The sequence below is a fragment of the Dendropsophus ebraccatus genome, chromosome 2 (assembly GCF_027789765.1).
Source record: "Dendropsophus ebraccatus isolate aDenEbr1 chromosome 2, aDenEbr1.pat, whole genome shotgun sequence".
Classification (NCBI taxonomy): Eukaryota; Metazoa; Chordata; class Amphibia; order Anura; family Hylidae; genus Dendropsophus; species Dendropsophus ebraccatus.
Window position 1 is genome coordinate 40,380,734 of NC_091455.1, and position 22,061 is coordinate 40,402,794.

Sequence of the window (22,061 nt, forward strand, 5' to 3'; positions counted from 1 at the left end):
GAGACAGAAGTACAAGCCAAAAATAATGTCAAAGTCAGGGTCACAGTTAGGATACAATTCAGGAACAGGGAACCATAAAGGATATGTCTTAAAGGGGTAGCTGGAGCAAGATGAAAAACAAAACACCAAGGCAGGGAGGGGGGTAATGAAAATATAATACACAAGTTATAACTTCCCACACCAGTCCCCTGCTGGTCTCCTCTATCTACTGGTTCCTGTGACATCTTGGCCCGATAGGAACTGTTTGGTGTCCCATCTCAGTAGCTTATTGGCTGAGCAGGCAGTTGCTGTGGGGCTGTGACATCTTAGGAACCAGCTGGGGAGTGGGATGGTTAGGGAGCCCCACCACCCCTACCCATCTTGATTTTTTATTTTGACCTTGCTACCCCATCAACAGCAGACCAATGATTCATAGCAGCTTCTACTTTAAATAGGCCTCCAGGCTTCATGGAAGAAGAAAGTTGTAATACAGATACAGAGGCATCACTGGAGCAGGGAGAGGTTAGTCAGGGTGCCTGGCAACCTGGTGCGGACATTACCTGATGCTGTGAGTGCCACCAGGGATCTGTTGGTGGAACAGGGAGAAGTGAGTAAAGCCTCCATTACATGGGGCGATCTCTGGGAGCAAGCGAGCGCTGTTGGCTGATTGTTGCCTTCTATTACATTAAGCGATTATCGGCCGTGATGGCCGATAATTGGCCAAATACGGCTATTTATGTAATAGAGCCTTAATGGGGAGAAGGTACACTGACATTACTAAAACGACTTGTCAAAAATATAGCCGTTATATGTAAACTACACGTGACTAGAAGTGGTCCCACATCATTACCAATGGTCTTTTCCATTAGGAATAAATTATATCTCTGTTTGCTGTGTTTATCGGTAGGCGGCTCAGTGCTGATTTCCTCATTATATAAAATCTCACAATACATCTTAATTTACCTCCCCTTGGTTCTAGAATATTAACTTTCTGGTCCATTGTGCCATGTGTACAAATGAGGTTAATAATTGTTCTTACACATCAGCTGGCATTGCTTCGTGTTCACGTCCGCGCTCGCTCCGACTGACCCTGGAGCTGGATGATCTTGGGAATATCTAAAGAGGAAACCAATTATCATGGTTGGACGGCTGAGGCAATGAAAAGAAATAAACTGTGAGGCGATAACCTTCTCTGCTTCCCTCAGTACTGAAACCTGTTCAGTGGATTCAGCACTACAGTGAGTGGCATTTAGGTAATGGAAAGTTCTTATAAAAGTATTAGAGATAAAGTTGAATAAATGATTCTATCTATCTATTATCTATTTATCTATCTATCTATCTATGTATCTATCTATCTATCTATCTATTATCTATCTATCTTTTTCTTATTGCTTAAAGTTGTTATGCTGTTGTATGCATGACTCCTTAAAGGGGTGCTCTGGAGAAAAAAATGTTTTTAAATCAACTGATGTCAGAAAGTTATACAGATGTGTAAATTGCAGTGAAATCTTGGATTAGGAGCATAGTTTGTTTTGGGAACCTGCTTGTAATCCAAATCACTCATATATGAAAGCAAATTTTCCCATTACAAATAATTGGAAGGATTATTTGTTCCACAAACCCAAAAATAAGATAGGTAAGGTGTTCTTTATCAATAAAGAACATTTAATGAGTAAAGAAGGGGTTAATCATTTAACTCTCCCTCCACACACAACTCCTCAGGTGGCTGCAAACCTGCTGGTGCTGGTATCTGTTGGTACTAGTGGCGGCTATATGAAGCAGCTATTGGTGAAGGGGTTAATCCAGGGGTCAGAAGGATGCATCGTTGATACACCATCCAGCACTATGTGTAGGCAAGATGGTGGCGACACATGAGAGGCAGCAGTGGGGGATGTCCGGGCAAGGCCCTTGGAGTTGAAGCACTCACTGCTTGGCTTATGTCCGTGCACCAGGATCTAGGCTGCCTCACTCACACTCAGTCCTCCGGCAGCAGGGAGAGGCGATAAAGCCAAAATGCTCGCTTCCACAGGAGGATCTTCACAGTTCTACAGGAAAGCATCCAATCACTGGCAGACTTCATCAGGCAGCAGTGGGTTAAAATCAAAGGGCTTGTATCAGTATGAGGACACGGCGGGCTTGAATTATGAAATCTTGCTTGCTTACCAATTTTTTTTTAATTGTTAGCTTGTCTTCCAAATACTCTCTGGAAGTTACTTGTAATCCAAGGTTTCCCTGCAATTCTATTTAAAAATCCCCCCAGTACTTACAGTATATTCTTTCCAGTCTGACACAGTGTTCTCTGCTGTCACCTCTGTCCATGTTAGGTACTGTCCAGAGCAGCAGCAAATCCCCATAGAAAACCTTTCCTGCTCTGGACAGTTCCTGTTACAGACAGAGGTGGCAGCAGAGAGCAGTGTGTCAGACTTGGAAGAATGTAAGCTAACTTACATTAACTATTAAAAACAATATATTTCAATCACTTTCTAGTGCATAAAGCCAATGAGAACAAATACATGATATTGTCAATATAACTGATGCATGTTGCTTACACATTATGTAGAGAAAGTGTTTATCACAGTGTAAATGAGAATCACAATAAATTATAATCTGACTTACTGTAAATCCATCATTGCAATGCAAATCTGCCAATAATATACAGCCTGCTATTCACCATAAACTGGTATGTCAATGCGAAAGTAAGCAGCTTCTGTTGTAGAATAGGCTGTGTCTGGTAGAGATACTTTATTATAGACAAATACATTGGAGAACATCATGAATGGCGTCATAGTCCAGGATACCTTGCTGTGATACTGTACATTACATACTGTACATACTGAAAAGCCATCATATAGAGTAGCAGCAAACTCCTATCATGTTACATTGCCGCCACCCTCCACTGGTAGAATCATATTGCAGATATATTAATGTTCTGCCTCAGTAGCATAATAAGCTCTAATAGTAACCGCAGTAAAGGAACACTTGTCAGCTTAAGGTCACTTTAAGCCTAATTTAATTAAAAGTTGGAGATTAAGGGACTTTAAATGACCACTGGACCTGGTGTTAGGTTAATGGGATCATAAACCAGTATATTTTATTTCACATTCATTTTGGGTATCAGATTACAGGGATAACGTAACTTGTTTCCAGCTTCTTATACACACAGCGGCCTTTACATTGTACTAAATGGATAATATGATGTGTCTCTTAGTGAAACCATGATGCTATAGTTTGTAGCTAAAGGGACCCACTCCTCACCGCCTAGTGGTTGTAGCCAGAACTTGCCAGTAAAAAGTTTTGTATAACAAATAATACAACCTAAGGCAGCTATTGCTAAAGTGCATTAGAAAGAGAGGGCAGGCCTGACATGACTGGGTTGGCTGGGGCTGAAAGCAGGGGTTAGGAGTTAATATAGAAAATGTATGGTGTGGGAGACAAGAGAGGAGGATCAAGGGTTAAAGACGGGGCAGGAATTGTAGGACCAGGGGGCAAGGAAGAAAGGGGGGCATTAGGTCACGTACCGGTGGTGGTGTAAGTTGTGGAGATTTGGTTTTGTTCCCACTGGGGTAGGACCTGGGGAACGGTGGAGTGGCGTTGCAGTGCCTGAGTCGGAGCAGTGCAGCTAGGGGGAAAGTTTTTGGAATTGGTGCTGCTAGATGGCGCCCTGCCAGACCTACCTTATTTTTGTAGATCTGGATATGTTCATATTATGTATACAGTATTTATTTCTCTGTTCACTTTAATAAAGAGGCTGTTATGGCCATTTACTCCAATGTTAGGCTATGTTCACACTAGGTAAATCTACGGCCGTTGTTTTCACCCGGCCGGACATGTGCGCCTGAAACTACGGCCGTAGAAATACGCTCATACGGTCTAGTTGTGAAACTACGGCTGTTGTATAATTTTGCTTCCTAGCTTCTTTCTGAGCGGAATGAAACAGGTCATTTATTTGGAATACTGCGCCCAGCCCAATAGACCACACAGAATTTTTTTTATTTCAAAATCAAGTTTACTTTTGCAGAAATAAGTATTTTGTGCACGGCTGCATTGAAATCCACGGCCGTAGTTGGAACATTACTGGCCTGAAATAAATGTTCATTTTTCACTGAGCCGTGAAAACAGCGGCCGTTGTCTGAAACGTAGTGTGCATTGTACGACTGTAGTTCGTATATATTGCAGCCAAGGCATAAACCCTTAAAACTACGGCCGTAGTTTTGCGGTTCGGACTACGGCCGTAGTTTTACGTAGTGTGAACATAGCCTTAACCTGTGTGTCCGTGGTTTGTGGGATATGTTTGGGTGAGGGGTATAGTTGGGGTAGATGAATGGACTTATAGTGGGGGTTAAACGTAGCTGGGGGTAACTTACAGCTGGGGGTAACTTACAGCATATAGTTATGACATGAACATCTGATCAGTATGAATCCGAAGAAGTGCCCAAAATAATGTAAGTATTCTAGTCAGAAAGGATAGCAGTCCCTTCTGCTTCCTCTGAAAAGGGGTCATTCTGGATCTGGCCTTGTGTTGTAATTGCAAGACAGCCCTATTCACATGAGGCAATAGTAGGACTGTCTGTGTGGGAGAAAAGCCAAAACAGCCCCCCCTCTTTATTCTGGGCATCATTGGGTTTCCAGTGATCAGATCCCCACACAGCTGACATTGGTGATTCATAATCGATAGCTGGAAAACATTAAGTAACACGGCCATATGGCCCAGGTGCAGACATTCAGCAGAGTCCCCTCATACACTGCTATTGAGGTGGTCTCTATGCTGCTGGGGGATCTGTCTACACTGCTGAAGTAGGGGAGGCAGCATATTATTATACTGTCAGAATCCAGAAAGGAACAAACACAACCAGACAGTGGGCCCTAAACTGAAACCACCCACTGTCCCTGCCTAATTTCCTCAGTCGACCCTAGGCGGTCGCGGACAACAACAATGACGTTCCCTGCACTATGTACGTGGAACACAAAACAAGGCGCACAAACACAAGAAAGCGAAGTGAACAAGCCAGGTCAAACCACACGGACAACGCAGTACAAAATCAGCAATACTAAAGAGTAGTCACAGGTCAGGCGGGAGGTCAGAAAATGAGTCGAGCAGTCAGGAGGGATCAGGACGGGGAACGCAGGAATAGACTGGGGGGAGCTGGGACCAGGAGTTAACCTAATAGCCAGCGATCAGTATATGACCGCTGGCTCTTTAAATACTAGACCGTCATCATTGGTCCGGACTCCTGAGTCTTTATCCCTAGCAGCTGTAACACTGCAGAGCGAGCGTCAAACACCGCTCAGCTGAGCGGCCGAGTGAACGGAGCCCGCGGCATCCTTCGTTAATAGGGACGCCGTCGGGTCTCCGTGACGTCACTCAGGAGGGCGTCGAGAGGCGGCGCCGCAGCCCGGAGGCTGAGGACGGCGCTGGATACCGGTCAGGTAAGTTCCTGACATATACTAGTTGTACAACTGCAGATCCGCTGGGTGGCATCCATGGGCATCAGCAGCGCATATGCTGAACCAGCGCCTGAAGTCTTGGAGCAAAGTCTAGTCACATACATAATATGCTGCATGGTGCCATCTTCACTTCCCTTTTTAAGCATTTCCTTTATTGTTCCTGCTTAGTGACAAGGTGCAGACAGATGATACCGGAGCCACCTCTTCTCTTCCTACAAAGAATCAGCCCAGGATGAGCCCCTCTCAGCTTAGGGGCCCAGTCACATATGTGACCGTTGAGACCCATATAGCTACGTCCCTGTTAAGAAGCAATTACCCCTGCGATATTGAAGGAAATAAACATTGCAACATCTGTAAATGATGCTATTTATCCTTAGGAACAGATCATGTTTTATCTAATGGTATATCTACATTGTTTTTAGATTGAGCTGGTCCATTAAAGAACTAAGGGCTCCTCTGGGGGGGGGCCAGAGTGTGCCATAATAGTGGACCCTACCCTAACTCATAGCAGTCATTGCCATGTGTAAGGGCAGTTAGCTTTCTGTCTGACCATGTACCTGTCCATGTGGGAGTGCTGAATAAAGTCCATCAGGTGCTTCCCTGCATTTCTGTGCACTTGTTGAGAAAAGTAAATTGTGACTGGTGAACCTGAATTTATGCCAAACTTTTCCTAAAATTCAGATCAGTAGCAACACAAGCCTCAATTGGTTTGTTTCAAATGAACTTTCTTATACATAGTAAGATATAAATAACTTATGCATCTGTATTCCCCAGGCCAGGTGCACTGCACCAAAAACTTTCTATTTCTTCCTAGGAAACCCCATAGCAGTAAGCATTAGCAGTGAACCATGGGCATCACTGAAGAGGAGAGGTAAGGATTGCTTTTATTTTGCCTAAAATTCAGATCAGTAGCAACACAAGCCTCAATTGGTTTATTTCAGATGAACCTTTTTATATACAGTAAGATATGGATAACTTATGCATCTGTATTCCCCAGGCCAGGTGCCCAGGTGTACTGCACCAAAACTTTCTACTTCTGTCGAGGAAACCCCATAGCAGTAAGCATTAGCAGTGAACCATGGGCATCACTGAAGAGGAGAGCTAAGTATTGCTCTTATTTTGCTCACTTTTATTTATTTTTTTAATCTTACAGAAGAATACCCAGACTACTACTTTAGGAAGAAGATTTTTTTTTCCTAATCAAATGCTTATCAAGGGGTCGGAGGTTGTTCAATGAGGTTCAATATAGTTCTTTATTTTTTAAAACTTCTGTTTTTTTCTTATTTATTTTTTGTTTAGAAGCGGAAATCATATGATAGACAGCATCTATTACTAAGAAGGAGCTTAGGGTTAACGTGTAAATAGGTTAAAACTAACCCCCCCCCCCCCCATCTTCACTGGAGTACCCACCGCCCCAGGGACACTGGAAGGAGCTGGGTACCAGCAGGCCCGCATTATATGGCTAATACTGGGTTAATATTTCTATCTCATAGAGGACTTGGTGAGTCTTGAAGCTTATTACAACTATTAAGAGACTTTTTACAAATATTATTTACACGGATGTGTATAATATCAAGCTAATAGTTGGCCAGAAGACACAGACTGGTCTCCATTATGAGCTTTTTAATGAGATTTATTTGATAATGTATCATGAATTATTAAATGACGCAATCAAAAATTCATAGACGTAATGAGCAAGTGCCAGAACCAACAATACATGAATAAAGCCATCAAGGTCTGCTAGGAAATGTTTCCTTTAGTCCACACGCATCTGTCAAATGCTCCTAATAAATGTACAGTTAAATAATAATGCTCCAGTGCCAGCTGAACAAAGCGGCAGTAATAATCGATGTCCGCTCTGATTCCCAGCGAGTTAATAAAGGTCAGACGGTGCCAGCTCTCACAACCATATGATTTATTATACACATCCATTGTAGGGGACACAACACCAGATTATATAATGTATTCATGTAAAATAATCACACGTAAAAAATTTAATATACAGATACAAAGCAGCAAGTAATTTATAACTCACCACATCATACATACAGTAGACAGATACATAGGTACTCACATCCAGTAGTGGATTATAATAGGGGTGTTTCGGGTGGCAGCCCGGGGCCCTGAGCTCCTGGGGGGCCCATGACCACCCAAAAAGACTTATACTTTCAGTGGTGTACTGTCTCCTGGGTACACTTCCGCCATGATTTGCAAAAAATCACTGTTTTTTATGGCAATTTTTCACAAATCAGGAGATCATGACATTATCTGTCCTGTACTATGAACACCAGGCTAGTGCTGCCATAGTTACAGTGGGGTTTGGGGGCCCAGGCTTGGTGAACAGCCAGGGGCCTATGGTAAAGTTAATCCGCCCCTGCTCACATCAGCCGAAGACGGGAACAGCTGCAGGGGATCAGGGCAGGTGAGTATAATTTGTCATATTTACAGCTCCACTACCACTCCATTTGGAAAGAAAAATTATATTGCCAGAATAACCCTTTAAGGGATGGAGCTAAGGTCTGAGAAAAACATTGCACTGTATTTTGTATGAACCTCTCACTATCAGGCTACGTTCCCACAGTGTTTTTTCTTGTCCGCTTATAATTTTTAAATGTCAAAATAATGTCCGTTATTTCGCTGCCCGTCAGTGCAATGACGGCTGCTGGTACATTATTCTAGTTTAGGTGGACTGATCGCCCTTTGGGTGTGTCTTTAATTGAAAAGTCCAGTAAATTTAATAGTAAAGACGGTGAAAGGAATAAAAAAATTACGTCCGTTGTTTGCAAAAGACGTCCGGAAATAATTGTCATGATCATTATTCTGACGTCCGCGCAGACAACGTCCGTTATTTTATACACTGTGTGCATTGGACGTCTGTCATTTCATCAACTTCAATGCATTCCATTGTGGTCCAGTAAAATGCGGCAATAACGGACTTCTTTTTATATAGAGAAAGCGGACGCCTTTTTGCTACTTTTTATTTTCGTGTGAACATAGTCTCTGCTCGTCATTAATAAAAGAAAGGCCTTTAAGCACAACAGTGAAGTATGAGGAGGTGATCATGGTAAAATATCTGCCTGGAGACTGGACAGTTCAGAGACAACCTGGCATATATTTCATAAAGTTATTTCCTTTAGTTTATTATTAGATTCTTGGCTAAATGCAGTAGGGATGATCTTCTTCACTAACACCAGCCGTTCTGTGACCCGGCTGGGTCACAGAACGGCAGGTGTTTCACGTCGTGTGAACCCGGCCTTAAAACTAATTTACCACTTAGATGGTCGGAAACAAAATTTCATAGTACCTTGTTGGTAACGGCACATAGATCACAGTGGTGTAGTCAATTTTTCAAACTGACGCCGGGTTCCCGCCATTTGTGCTAGTTTCTTATATGCAAATCGAGCAGCACTGGAGGCGGGCCTGGCTTCCACAGTATAGCGGTATCCCCTCCAGTCTGAGCAGCTGAGGGGTACCTATACACTGGGGGTGCCGGACCTGAATCCAGTGCATCACACTTTTATTACTCACACCATCTGGAGTGTACTATATGTATTGTGGCATGTTATGGGTAATTGCACAGAATGTAATTTACTCTATATTGTGATGACAATCAATATAGTTACTTTGCTTAGAGGCATGTGTAATCTTCATGTACTATGCAGAGAGGCACAGTGAACATGACCGTCTATATAGCGGCTTTCACAGTTAGATTTAACTCAATCAATTTCTAGCCATTTGGCCCTTTGCCCATCAGTGTGACCTTCTAGAGCGTACCGTCACTGACATTGTAGTCAATAATTTTCACAGCGATGGGCAATCAATACTTCCATGCAGACTGTATGTTCCTCCAGTATCTATATTTATTTAGCTCTGATACTTTTCATGAATGCCAGTGGAGACAGGGACTAATGTGGTGGTATATAGCATTGGGCACATAAATATATATAAATATATCATAAGTAAATGGTAACTGTAGTAAGCAGAAACTAAGCCTAGTTGCCTATAGTGGCCCATCAGAGCCCAGCTAACAGTTGTTATCCATATATTACTGTAAAATATGTTAGCACTATATGAAAACTATAAGAAATAACTGTCTATCATGCAAAGCAAAGAGCAAGTACAAAGAAGGTTTCTTGTTCACTGATTTCATTGGACACAGTGTAAGGCCATATTGACACAACTTAAGTTCCATACTTACCACAGCCGTTGTTGCAACGGCCGTGATTGGTCCAGAACTTACGTTGTGCTGCAGGTCGAGGGAATCCCGGCCAGAGTGTATACACATGGTAGACACTCCGGCTAGGATCCCTAGCGGTGCCGTAGAAAGCTGACATGTCAGTTTTCTGCTGCCGCTATTTATTGAATAACGGCCGCAGAAAACCCTGTCAGTGCACACTATGGAGCGAGCGGCTCCGGCTCCATAGTGTGCAGTGGGGAGTTCTGATGCGGGCACGCACGGATGCGCCCGCATCAGAACTCTGGGGCGTTAAAGATCATCTGGCCGGTACTGCAGTACCGTCTGGGATTATCTTTTCTGAGGCCGGACGTTCCGTGATTGGTAAGATTGGCAAAATTATTTTTTTTTGTAAGTGATTAATGGAGGCAAGACTGGACAGGCTTAGGCTCATATAAAAAGTTAGACCTTAATAAGCAACTTTTACCGACCCCTTTTGGGCTTATATACAGAACATGTGACTCTGACTTGGCTGCCCACTTGAAGAAGTCGTCAAACTTGCTGATGTAAAAAGAAAACCTCGTGGGTACAAAGACTTTGTATTTTGGGAATGATCCTGTTAGTTTAGCCACTGATTTAAACAAACATCACTTGTGTTAGTGGAGGAATTCTCATGCTTCCTTTGCTGTGTTAATCAATAGCCACCGGCGGCCAAGGTTACTATGACACAACGCAAATTCTCAGAGAAACCGGACACTGTTGTATAGCACCATTGTTCTATCCTGCACATTTTCTGCATGAGCAGAGTCTTCAGGCCACTGACCTGCACATATTGTTATAAAGGATGGTCTGATTTCATACTAGGAATACAGTATAAGATGTACATGTATATAAAAACACAGCTTTCATTTCTTAAATGGACAATATTTTACTAATTGCAATATACAGTACCATATTTTCTGGCATATATGGTGACTGGGTGTATAAGACAACCCCTGACTTTCAAGAAGATTGTCAGGGGTTCGCCTTATACGTCGGAAAATGTGAACCCCTGCCTGACCCCAGCCCTGCTGCGGTCAGGTAGGGGTTAACTGCAGCTAAATTAAAAAAAACAAACATTTAACTCACCTGGGGCCCATTCCCGGCATCGGCGCGCCTCTCAGTGGAAGCATTGTGACGTACACTACCTGCGCCGGAGATCGCTGAACCTCTCCCAGGCAGCCGAGCGTCTCATCGGAGAGAGGCTTTGGGAACTTCTGACGCCTCTCTCATTCTCCCGAAGCTCACCTGGAAGCTGAGTGTCTCCGAGCCTCTCCGAAGAGACGGTCGGCTGTCCGGGAGAGGTTTGGCGATCTCCGTCTCCGTCGGAGGTATTGTACGTGACACTGCCTGCACCGGGAACGGTATGGGAGGCGCACCGATGCCGGGAACGGGACCCAGGTGAGTTAAATGTTTTTGTTTTTTTAGTGGTCGCCCCATGCGGTGGTGATGGGGCCATTTTTGATCCCCCCACCGTATGGGGCGGCCATACCCGGCGTATAAGACGACCCCTGACTTCTAAGAAGATTTTTCGGTGTTAAAAAGTTATATATCTTATATGCCGGAAAATACAGTATATTATTATACTGAACTATGAAAGCAAGTGTTTCTCTAGACTTCTCTATCTGCTACTCCTAGAATATTAGCTAAGCTAAAACGTGGGGAAACTCCTCGAAATGTAAAAAATACATATTGATCTATACGTTTTACATGAAAAATTATTATACTTTTTGCATTTTCCTATTATAAATGCTTTAAAGGGGACCATTCACATTAAAAATGTAGTCCAGTCTGCAGGCAGCATAAGAAGTCATGTGGGCAGTGCTACTCAGTGATTGACAGATATCTGTAAATGTGTGCATATAGGGAGAGCTGTCAATCAATCAGTAGGACCACCCACATGTGTACTTAGCCCAGAAGCAGCAGTCAATAAACACATCAATAAAAGAAAAGTTGTTCAGGAACTTTTCCCATAAATTAATATATCAATCTACTCCGTTCCTCCTGCTCTGTAACATGATGCCTATAGACTGGACTGCATTATTAATGTGACTAGTGACTTCCCAGACATGTCTGTTTGGTAAACACTAATGTTGAGCGAGCACTTAAAATGACACTGTCATCCCCTTTTTGCATTATGATGCCTCTTCATAGATGTAAAGGGTAAATTTAGCAGTTTTCATACCTTATTTTATATCATACGTCATGGTGCCTGTTCCAGTAAAAAGTGATCTTTTATTATCCGTGAATTGTGCTTCCTGGGCGGGGCTTCGCGGGCGATGCACCAATTAGCCCCACCCACTTAGCCACCGTAGGTTCCGCCCTGTGACGTTATTGCCCATACACCCCGCCCTCATGGGGTGACCTAGAGGGGGTGGGGCCTAGACCTTTAGGCTGACCTGTTCAAATGGCTGTTGAGGGGGCGGGCGGGCCTATGTTGATGACGTCACAGGATGGGGCCTACGGTGGCGAAGTGGGCGGGGCTAGGTGACGCTTTGGCCGTGAAGCCCTGCAAAGGAAGCACAATTCACAGATGATAAAAGTTCACTTTTTACTGGAACAAGCACAATGACGTATGATATAAAATAAGGCATGGAAACTGCTAAATTTACCCTTTACACCTGTGTAGAGAATGTATAATGCAAAAAGGGGCGACAGTGTCACTTGAAATGGTCGAGTGCTTGTTACTTGAGTTGAGCTTTTCTCAATGTTCGAGTGCTCGACTTGAGTAAGGAACCCGATTGAAGTCAATGGGAGACTAAAACATTTATTCAGGTGCCCCCTGCTCCAACAAGTCTTTGACCATCAGTTATTGAAGGTGAAACCTTTACCCGAGTACTACAGGGTGTTCGGTCGAGCATCAAGCTCAATCGCGTACCCCATTGCTCGATTGAGCACTATGCTCAACCCCTTTTGGCTAAGATAAAGTGTAGGGGTTGAGGGGTGGGCTGTACAACCGGGCAGCCTTCCCAAGATACCACGTGGTCCACCCACTGAGAGATGGCACACAGCACGCACTTCACATTTACACCCCTTGAGCACATACCTATAGCTTTCCGGCTTCTGGCTGTTGAGAGCTATGAGAAATTTTTATATAGATTTGGCCAGATGTCCGAGATTGTACTTCATGGCATACGTGATTTATTTATTCCTTTTTGTCACTGTGGGGGAGATTTATCAAAGGGTTTAAAATTTAGACTGGTGCAAACTGCCCACAGCAACCAATCACAGCTCAGCTTTCCTTTCAGCACTGCCTAAAGCTGAGCTGTGATTGGTTGCTGTGGGTAGTTTGCACCAGTCTAAATTTTACACCCTTTGATAAATCTCCCCCAGTGTGTTCACTTTTCCACATTTGTTTGCCACAAGGATTCTTTGTGTTGCGGTCACCCTTTTGGGCACTCCCCGGAGGTCTAGTGGAGACATGTGTGGCCACCTGTGTTCCTTGCCTCCCTGAACCCCTGGTTCTCCTTCGGGAGATACAACCTTTGATTGGATATGGTGAACGGAGAACACTTGGGCTGATGCTTAGGTGTCATCCGGAGGCATTTCTGGTCTTCTCTTGGCTTTGGCTGATAGAGGACATTTCATCCTGGACCTTTGCCGGTGCATTTTGGCCTGGAAGGGAAGCAAATTAGTGTATTGGGGGCCCATCTTTTTTAAGAGTGGGCTTGTGATAGGCCGCATCATTGTGCATTCTTTTGTGTGGCATGCTACACTTATAGCGCACTCCGGTGAGAGAGCACGCACTTCGACTATACTCAACCCATCATGCTAACTCAACACTAGTAAATATATATATATATATATATATATATATGTTCAGATTTTTTTTTGTTACACCTACACAATTTCCCTTGTTGATAGGGTGTAATATTACTCAGTCTCACACTGTCAGTATTGATTAGACAGTGCAGGTACAAGGGTAATGGGAACACCCAGTTGTTGGTTTATTTATACATTTACATAAGGAATAACAGGAATAGATATGTTCCAAGAAAAGATGTTTTGAAATTGTTAGATCATAATGAAGAAAAACATTTACTAACTCAGGAGACCAAACAGGCCTTCCTTGAAAGGTATTTCTGGACATTTGCCAAATTTTTTTCGCATCAGCAATTTTCATGGAAGGTCTGAGAAAAGAGGACTGTAATGGCACGCTCTCTGGAGCAGGGAAAGGTGAGTATAGTTTTTTTTTATTTGTCTTCCAGTTCCATGGCATGTACTAATACAAAGGTTGTCACTTTTGCAGTATTAGGGCATAAAGAAGAAATTCTTACTGTACTGGGGGCACAAAGGTGTCATTATTACTTTTTAGGGGAAGCAACAGTGGGCATTAGAGTTGATGGAATTGATTTGGCATGAATTGGATTAGTTCAAAATTCAGTAAAAATTGGAATTTGTTAGCACTTTCTAGACAATTTGTGAATAATTTTGGATTTCTTCATCCCTACCTCTGTACAGAATGAGGCCCAAAGATAAGGAGCAGTGCTTTATGCATTCCAGCTTCCACTCACAATAGGAGTTCCTGCTCCTTCACATAATTTGCTTGAGCTATTGCAGGGCACTTATGAATCAGAATCTAAATTCTAAAAAATTAATCTTGGGAGATTTACTTATCCCCAGTGAGTATTAAGTTAGGCGACATGGCGGCTTTGATCGCATGGCACATATATTGCATGGTTGCATGGTTCCCGGCACTGCTGGAGTGCCTGTGCCGGTTGCTAGGGGCGTGTCGTCGTCAATAATTACTGTCTGCTGGCTGGCCCAGCTGCGGTCTATGATTATGTGCTGACTGGTGGCTGGCACTGGCAGTCAGCTCTATAGTGTGCTGGGGGGCTGGAGTATCAGTCCCTAATCACGTCCTAGGGCTGGGACTCCAGCGTCCATAAGACTAATCCCCTCTTCATCCACTTTGCCTGCATGCGATCCTAGTTCCTGAGTGTCAGTAAGGTAGCATTTTGTATCCTGATTGTATTCCCTTGTTTTCCCGATTTCTGGCTTTATTTCTGACTATTCTCCTGACTCCTGACTGCACCGACCGATTGTTGCTGACCTGGCTTGTTTATCTCGAGACTATTGTGTTCGTCTGTGTTTCTGTGTTACACTCTAACAGGTTCTAAGAGAAATAAAAAACAAGAGAGGGGCGCATCCAGGTGCAACAAGGCTAAGAGGTGGGGTGTCCTATCAGATGTGCTAGATAGACGCACTCACCTTGCGGAGTTGTGCAAAAAATAGGCACAACTCTACTGAAGGCATATAGTATCAATCGGACGAAGACCGCAGCTATGCTTCGATTTGTCACCACCAGTGGTGGGTAGAAGCATGTAGACATATGACCCACAAAGGATCACTAGGAGCACGGAAACCCCACAGGAAGATTAGTGCAGGTAAACGTCCAGAGTGAAGGCACGGATGTAGTCATAGGATGGCACACTGACGTGACTCTGTATATTTATTGGCAACGCGTTCCAGCCTGTCTATTAGGCAACAGGCCTTTTTCAAGCATCATTTTTCATGCAGAGAAGAGAGGAGAGAAGGTGCCTAAAGGGCCTTGGCCAATTAGTACTATACTCTGCCTGGAATGGTTTGAACTGAAGAGAATATAGAGAAAACACTCGTACTCATGTTAGACTACGTCTGACTGCCTTCTGCCCTACAGTTGCAAGCTACTCATCCTGTCAGGGAAGAATGGCCCCAGGCCTAGTTATGTGGGCTAAGCAGTTTTCCAAGACTTACCAGTTGTCCTGCACTGCGCAGTGGAATACCTAGACTCAAAGTAACTTTGTTCCAATGGGGTCAGTTCCTGTGACACCTAGGAAACTGTCCTGCACATTTTAGAGAGGTTCCTGGCATGAACAAGGTGATCCCTGTGTGGCTGCTCTCCCCCTTGTACTTTCTAGCACTGCATAGTTGCTCCAGGCCCGCATCTGCCATGAGGCGAAGTGAAGTCTTCGCCTCAGGCGGCAGCTCCCACGACCCTGCAGGGGCGGCACTGGCCGCCCCTGCACAGTGAGCTTTCATGCATATATTATATGCATGACCGCTCACTGACTACAGGAGCAGAGAGATCAGCCATAGACTGATGTCTCTGCTCCTGTATGCGTATTCCGGGGCGTGCTACGCTAATAGCGTACCGCCCACGGAATATACGTGCAGAAGCAGGGACTCCAGTGTGATGCCGGACTCCCTGCTTCTGCACTATAGGAGCGCCCCCTGCTGTCAGCTGTGTCTGTGTCCTTATTAGGAGGCACACACAGCTGACAGGAGGCTGAGAGCAGGGAACTAAGAGTTCTCTGCTTTGTGCCATTAACTTCTAGATCGCAGGCTGTGTTAGTGCTGCGATCTAGAAGTGATCTGGAGCAGCCAGTGATGTCTTCCTGGTCAGGCTGCTCTATAAGATCTGTGATCAGCCTGACCAGGAAGCGACCAGGAAGCATCCAGGAGGCCACAGGGACTGCGCGGGAACGAGTGGTGAGGTGAGTAGCTGCTGGCCTGTTTTTTGTTTTACTTTGCTGAGATGGGGGGGGGGGGGACACAGGAGATAGATGATACAGGGGGTGATTGTGGGGAGACACAGGAGATGGATGATACAGGGGGTGATTGTGGGGAGACACAGGAGATGGATGATACAGGGGGTGATTGTGGGGAGACACAGGAGATGGATGATACAGGGGGTGATTGTGGGGAGACACAGGAGATGGATGATTCAGGGGGTGATTGTGGGGAGATGGGGGGGACACAGGAGATGGATGATACAGGGGGTGATTGTGGGGGGACACAGGAGATGGATGATACAGGGGGTGATTGTGGGGAGATGGGGGGACACAGGAGATGGATGATACAGGGGGTGATTGTGGGGACTTGGGGGGACACAGGAGATGGATGATACAGGGGGTGATTGTGGGGAGATGGGGAGACACAGGAGATGGATGATACAGGGGGTGATTGTGGGGACTTGGGGGGACACAGGAGATGGATGATACAGGGGGTGATTGTGGGGAGATGGGGAGACACAGGAGATGGATGATACAGGGGGTGATTGTGGGGAGACACAGGAGATGTATGATACAGGGGGTGATTGTGGGGAGATGGGGAGACACAGGAGATGGATGATACAGGGGGTGATTGTGGGGAGATGGGGAGACACAGGAGATGGATGATACAGGGGGTGATTGTGGGGACTTGGGGGGACACAGGAGATGGATGATACAGGGGGTGATTGTGGGGAGACACAGGAGATGTATGATACAGGGGGTGATTGTGGGGAGATGGGGGGACACAGGAGATGGAGGGACACAGGAGATGGATGATACAGGGGGTGATTGTGGGGGGACACAGGAGATGGATGATACAGGGGGTGATTGTGGGGGGACACAGGAGATGGATGATACAGGGGGTAATTGTTGGGGGGACACAGGAGATGGATGATACAGGGGGTAATTGTGGGGGACACAGGAGGAATATGAGGAGATGGATGATACAGGGGGTGATTATGGGGGGCACAGGAGGAATATGAGGAGATGGGAGGATTATGGGGGGCACAGGAGGAATATGAGGAGATGGTGAGACACAGGTGGGGGGGATTATGATGAGATTGGAGGATTATGAGGAGATGGGGGACATGGGGGATTATGACTACAAGAAGAGATGGGGGGATTATAACTGCCTAAGGGGGATTATGACTACATGAGGAGAATGGGGATTATAATAGTGTGGAGATGCAGAAGGGATCTTCTAAATTGTGGAGCCTAAAATGTCTGTCCAATAGATGCTGCGGGAACAAGTCATGGCTAACAGAAGTCTTTATGATGGAGTCGGATCCGAATGTAGAAGAAAAGAGAAAGTGAACAACTCTGATGAGAGAAGACGTCACTTGTGAGTCACTGGATGTAACTGTACCCTGATCACTATACTGTCACTGTGTGGGGGTAATGCTGGACTCTATACAGTGTTTTTTATTCAGTAGCACTACTGGTGGTATTGATCAGTCAGTGGTGGAATTTTTCCCTTGTAGTGGCAATATTGGTAATAGTATTTAGTCACTATGGAGTGCTGATATGCAGTCATCATGTGGTGGAATTAGTTGGTGTTTATATGATGTTGATCTCAGTTGAGGGGGGGGGGGGGCGCTATTTCAGTTCTCGCCTCAGGCGGCAGAAGAGCTAGAATCGGCCCTGGCTGTAGCTTGCATAGAGAGAATCTGTAGCTTCTTTGGGCTCTCCATCCACTGACCACACACAACTCTAGACAGACTAGACTAGACTTAGCCCTCCCACCAGGAACTTCCTACAGGGGTCTAACTAACTAACCCTTCCTGTGATTGGTGGGGGCTGTATGTGTGTAAAGAGAAGAGATGTGCATAGGGTGAAAACTGGATGGAAAGCACCTGCACCTGTGAGTGGACAAGACCATACAGGTGACACAAAACAATTAACCCTTAGCCTCCTTTAGCCGTGCATAAAAAAATAACAAGCGCTTTAGTGACACCTAGTGGGGAAAACACTAACTGCAGTGGACAGTTCATCCCCAACTGTGTGAACCCGAGGAAGTTACCTTACTCAGGTGCAATAAGACCTAGAGGCCTGTAGCAGGTCACTACACTATGACTCTCTCTGCTACCACACATGCTCTTCGCTCACATCAAAGCCTTGAGCCTAAATCTTGGGACAGACAGTAGATATTTCTCATGCAATATAAACCAATGCCGCATATCAAAAAAATAAATCTTTGCGTAGTCACTCAGTATCACTATATGTTCTTTCCACAGGAGATTGATCTGCCCTGGAATGAACACAATCTCATGGGTCCCAATACTGGGGATCTTTATTGCCTCTGTGAATAATGAAGTGAGCTTTTGTCAGGGATGTCATGGATGAGACATAAAGCAATTTCATGCCTCACAGTAGCTGTATAGTAATATTCCATATGGAGGACTGTATGAATAATGTAATCAGGATGGAAAATCTGAAGTCCTGATTTATCCAGAAGTAGCACCAAAACTGTCTGCAGCAATGCAAGTCCCCCGCAGAATGTTAACTAAGCTTCCGGATCCTCCATCACTACAACAACAAGGACTTGGCTTCTTATTTCTAACTTTCTTTATTTTTTTCAAGGACGCCAAAAGACTTAGAATAAAAGTGAGTATAAAAGCTTAATTCTCACTGACTTAAAAGGAACATCGCAGCTTGGCATGGTGTTTGCATAATGTTTGGAACCAGGTCATGGGAAATGACATTGATCCAATAAAAATATACTCATACATGTAAGTGATCTAGTTCCAAGGGAGAAGGAAAGGGGACGTCTCTGTTTTATCAACAGGGCAGTGATAATAAGGTGTTTGGTTACTTAAAAGTCATACATGGCATACAGTGATAAAGAAGCTTAGGATTACATTGTGTACAAGGACCAGAAGTCCATCTTTAAATCCTAAAAAGGGGTTGTCCAGGCTTACAAAACATGGCCACTTTCTTTTAGCAACAGCACAACTCTGTTTTGCAGGAAAGTAGTGTGTGTGTGTGTGTGTGTGTTTTTTATTTTTATTCTGGATAAATCCTTTAAGAAGGAAACATTGGTCACAAGTAGAAAAGTTTGCAATTAGTGTTGAGCAGACTTGACAAAAATTTTAGGTTCGGTAACGTTCTCTGAACCTGAATGCTCAATATTTGACTCCCGGCAGCTGGAGAAGTTGTATGTCATGCTAGGGCTGTCCTATGGCCTATGGCTGTATCCATGTTTTTCAGGACTTTCTAGGGTGGCAAATGCTAAGTGTAAGGGTTCAGAGAACGGTGCCAAACCCGAACAGTCTGCTTCAGGGTATGTGCGTGATCCACGCGGATCACCCATGGCGGATTCCGCAGCTTGCCCCCGCTCATGGCCGTGCGCATTTCCGCCCGTGCCATAGACTCCATTCTGTGGTTGTGCGGATTCTGCCGTTTATCCAAAAAATTAACAGGTTCATTCTTTGAAAGGACAGCGGAATCCGCCCGACCATAGAATGATGTCTATGGCACGGGCCGAAATGCGTACGGCCATGAGCGGGGGCAAGCTGCGGAATCCGCCATGGGTCATCTGCGCGGATTACATATTGTGCACATACCCTAACACTATTAGTATTTCATTTCTTAAAGGGGTTATACTAAAAGGGGAATTCTTATCTGAAACAGCTTAGTTATACTTGTAGGACTCATTAAGGAGAATATTTTTGTAAATTCATTTATTAAGCAAACTTGCCTCCTTTCCATTGCTTTCCACTGCTTTGTTAAAAAATTTTTGTTGAGGTTCAGCAAAAAGGCAAGTAGGCCTTAAAAATAGGCCTTGAAATCTTGTCACAGGTCACATGATCAGAAGATGGCCGACAGCTGCTCACTTTCTCTTCTCATGTGTGTGTCATACCCGTATATAATGAATAGAATAGCCCTACAGCAGTAACTGTATACACATACATACACGTGCCGTGGGAACTTAGAGGTGTTTTTAAAGAAACATAGCAACACTCACGCTGTAATTGCCTTCTTACAACACCGATTAAAACTCATTGTTCTCTCAATTATCATAAAGTATCCATATCTCAATTATCCATATCCATATCCAAGTATCCATATCTCCAAGTATCTCAATGATCATAAAGTATTTTTTTCCCCTTGAAACATAGCGTTGTGCAGCGACTTCCGTGATGGGCTCCATCATACTTGCTCAGTAATTATAAAGGGTATTCCCATCTCAACTAATATATTTATACTCATCAAATAAAATATTTTTGTAAATACATTAATTTATCCAACTTGCCTCCTTCTCCTGATATGGCGCTCTTTCCTTCTTATTGTTGAAACCTCGTTGTCTAGGTTACCGACCACCACTCTGCTCTAATAGCTGTGGTCTGGCTTTTATATATATATATATATATATATATATATATATATATATATATATACTGTATATATCTATGATATACATATACATATGTATTATACAGTGTATATATGTGATACCTCTATACTAATATATATATATATATTAGTCCAACCACTGCTTTTAGAGCAGAGTGGTGGTTGGTGGCCTAGACAATGAGGCGTAGACAATGTGAGGGAAAGAGCAGCATATTATAAGAAGGCAAGTTTTCTAAAAGAATGTATTTGTAAAATATAAATATAATTTTGTAAAGTATTTGTTCAGCTTGGCAAGCCCTGCCAGTGTAACTATATGAGTTGAGATGGGAATATCCAGTACCTTTAATGGTGTTTCTTGGTAAGTAAAATTCTTAGACAGAAGATGCCAGGATGCCATTTCCTGGGAAGTATGAGAAATAAAAAGAAAATTTAGTTTCCCCTCCAGACATTATAAAGGACATCATGTGTTTTATATAACGTGACAAACCTCCCTGACATCTTCTTTCATATATGACAGAAATCAGACCCCCAGGATAGAAAGCGATGGGAGACTGCCATAAAATGTGACACCAAGACGGAGACAGATGATCAGATAATAAATATACAACTTTACAAATATTAGATCTATCCTAAATATGGGTGAGGCTATGTTCCCACAACATCTATCTTTGGCCGTTTTTCAGAACAGCTGTCACTTTTATGCAAATTACGGCTGTTGCGGGAACATAGTCTGAATAGCATCGTATACCTTATATGGTTTTATCAGTACAGTGGGTTAAAGCTACAGTATACCTCCATTTGTCTCCATTCCTTCCTGTTATCCTCTGTCTCTTTCAGTTCCATATCCAGTGTTCCTCAATATTAGATGATCCCAGATAGGAGTCAGCCTCAGACTCTTTATTTCAGCACTGACAGATTTCTGAAGCAGTTTAGGATGTCTTCACTTCATATGAGAGCCTTATGTTAAAGGGGTTATCCAGTGCTACAAAAACATGGCCACTTTTCCCCCTACTGTTGTCCCCAGTTCAGGTGCGGTTTGCAATTAAGCTCCATTTACTTCAATGGAACTGAGTTTCAAAACCCCACCCACACTGGAGACAACAGTAGGGGGAAAGTGGCCATGTTTATGTAGCGCTGGATAACCCCTTTAAAGGGGTTATCCAGTGCTACAAAAACATGACCACTTTCTTTCAGAGACAACACAACTCTTGTCTCCAGTTCATCTGCGGTTTGCAATTAAGCTCCATTCACTTCAATGGAACTGAGCAGCAAAACCCTGCCCAAGCTTGAGACAAGAGCGGTGCTGTTTATGGAAGAAAGTGGCCATGTTTTTGTAGCGCTGGATAACCCCTTTATGTGTATGTTTATCTTATGTTTTGTTCATATTTCTTTAATAAAGTTATATAGCTTTGTAATATGTCTTTGTTAAAGATAATGTAATAAAAAAAAAATTTAGGGGGAGATTTATCAAACATGGTGTAAAGTGAAACTGGCTCAGTTGCCCCTAGCAACCAATCAGATTCCACCTTTCATTTTCC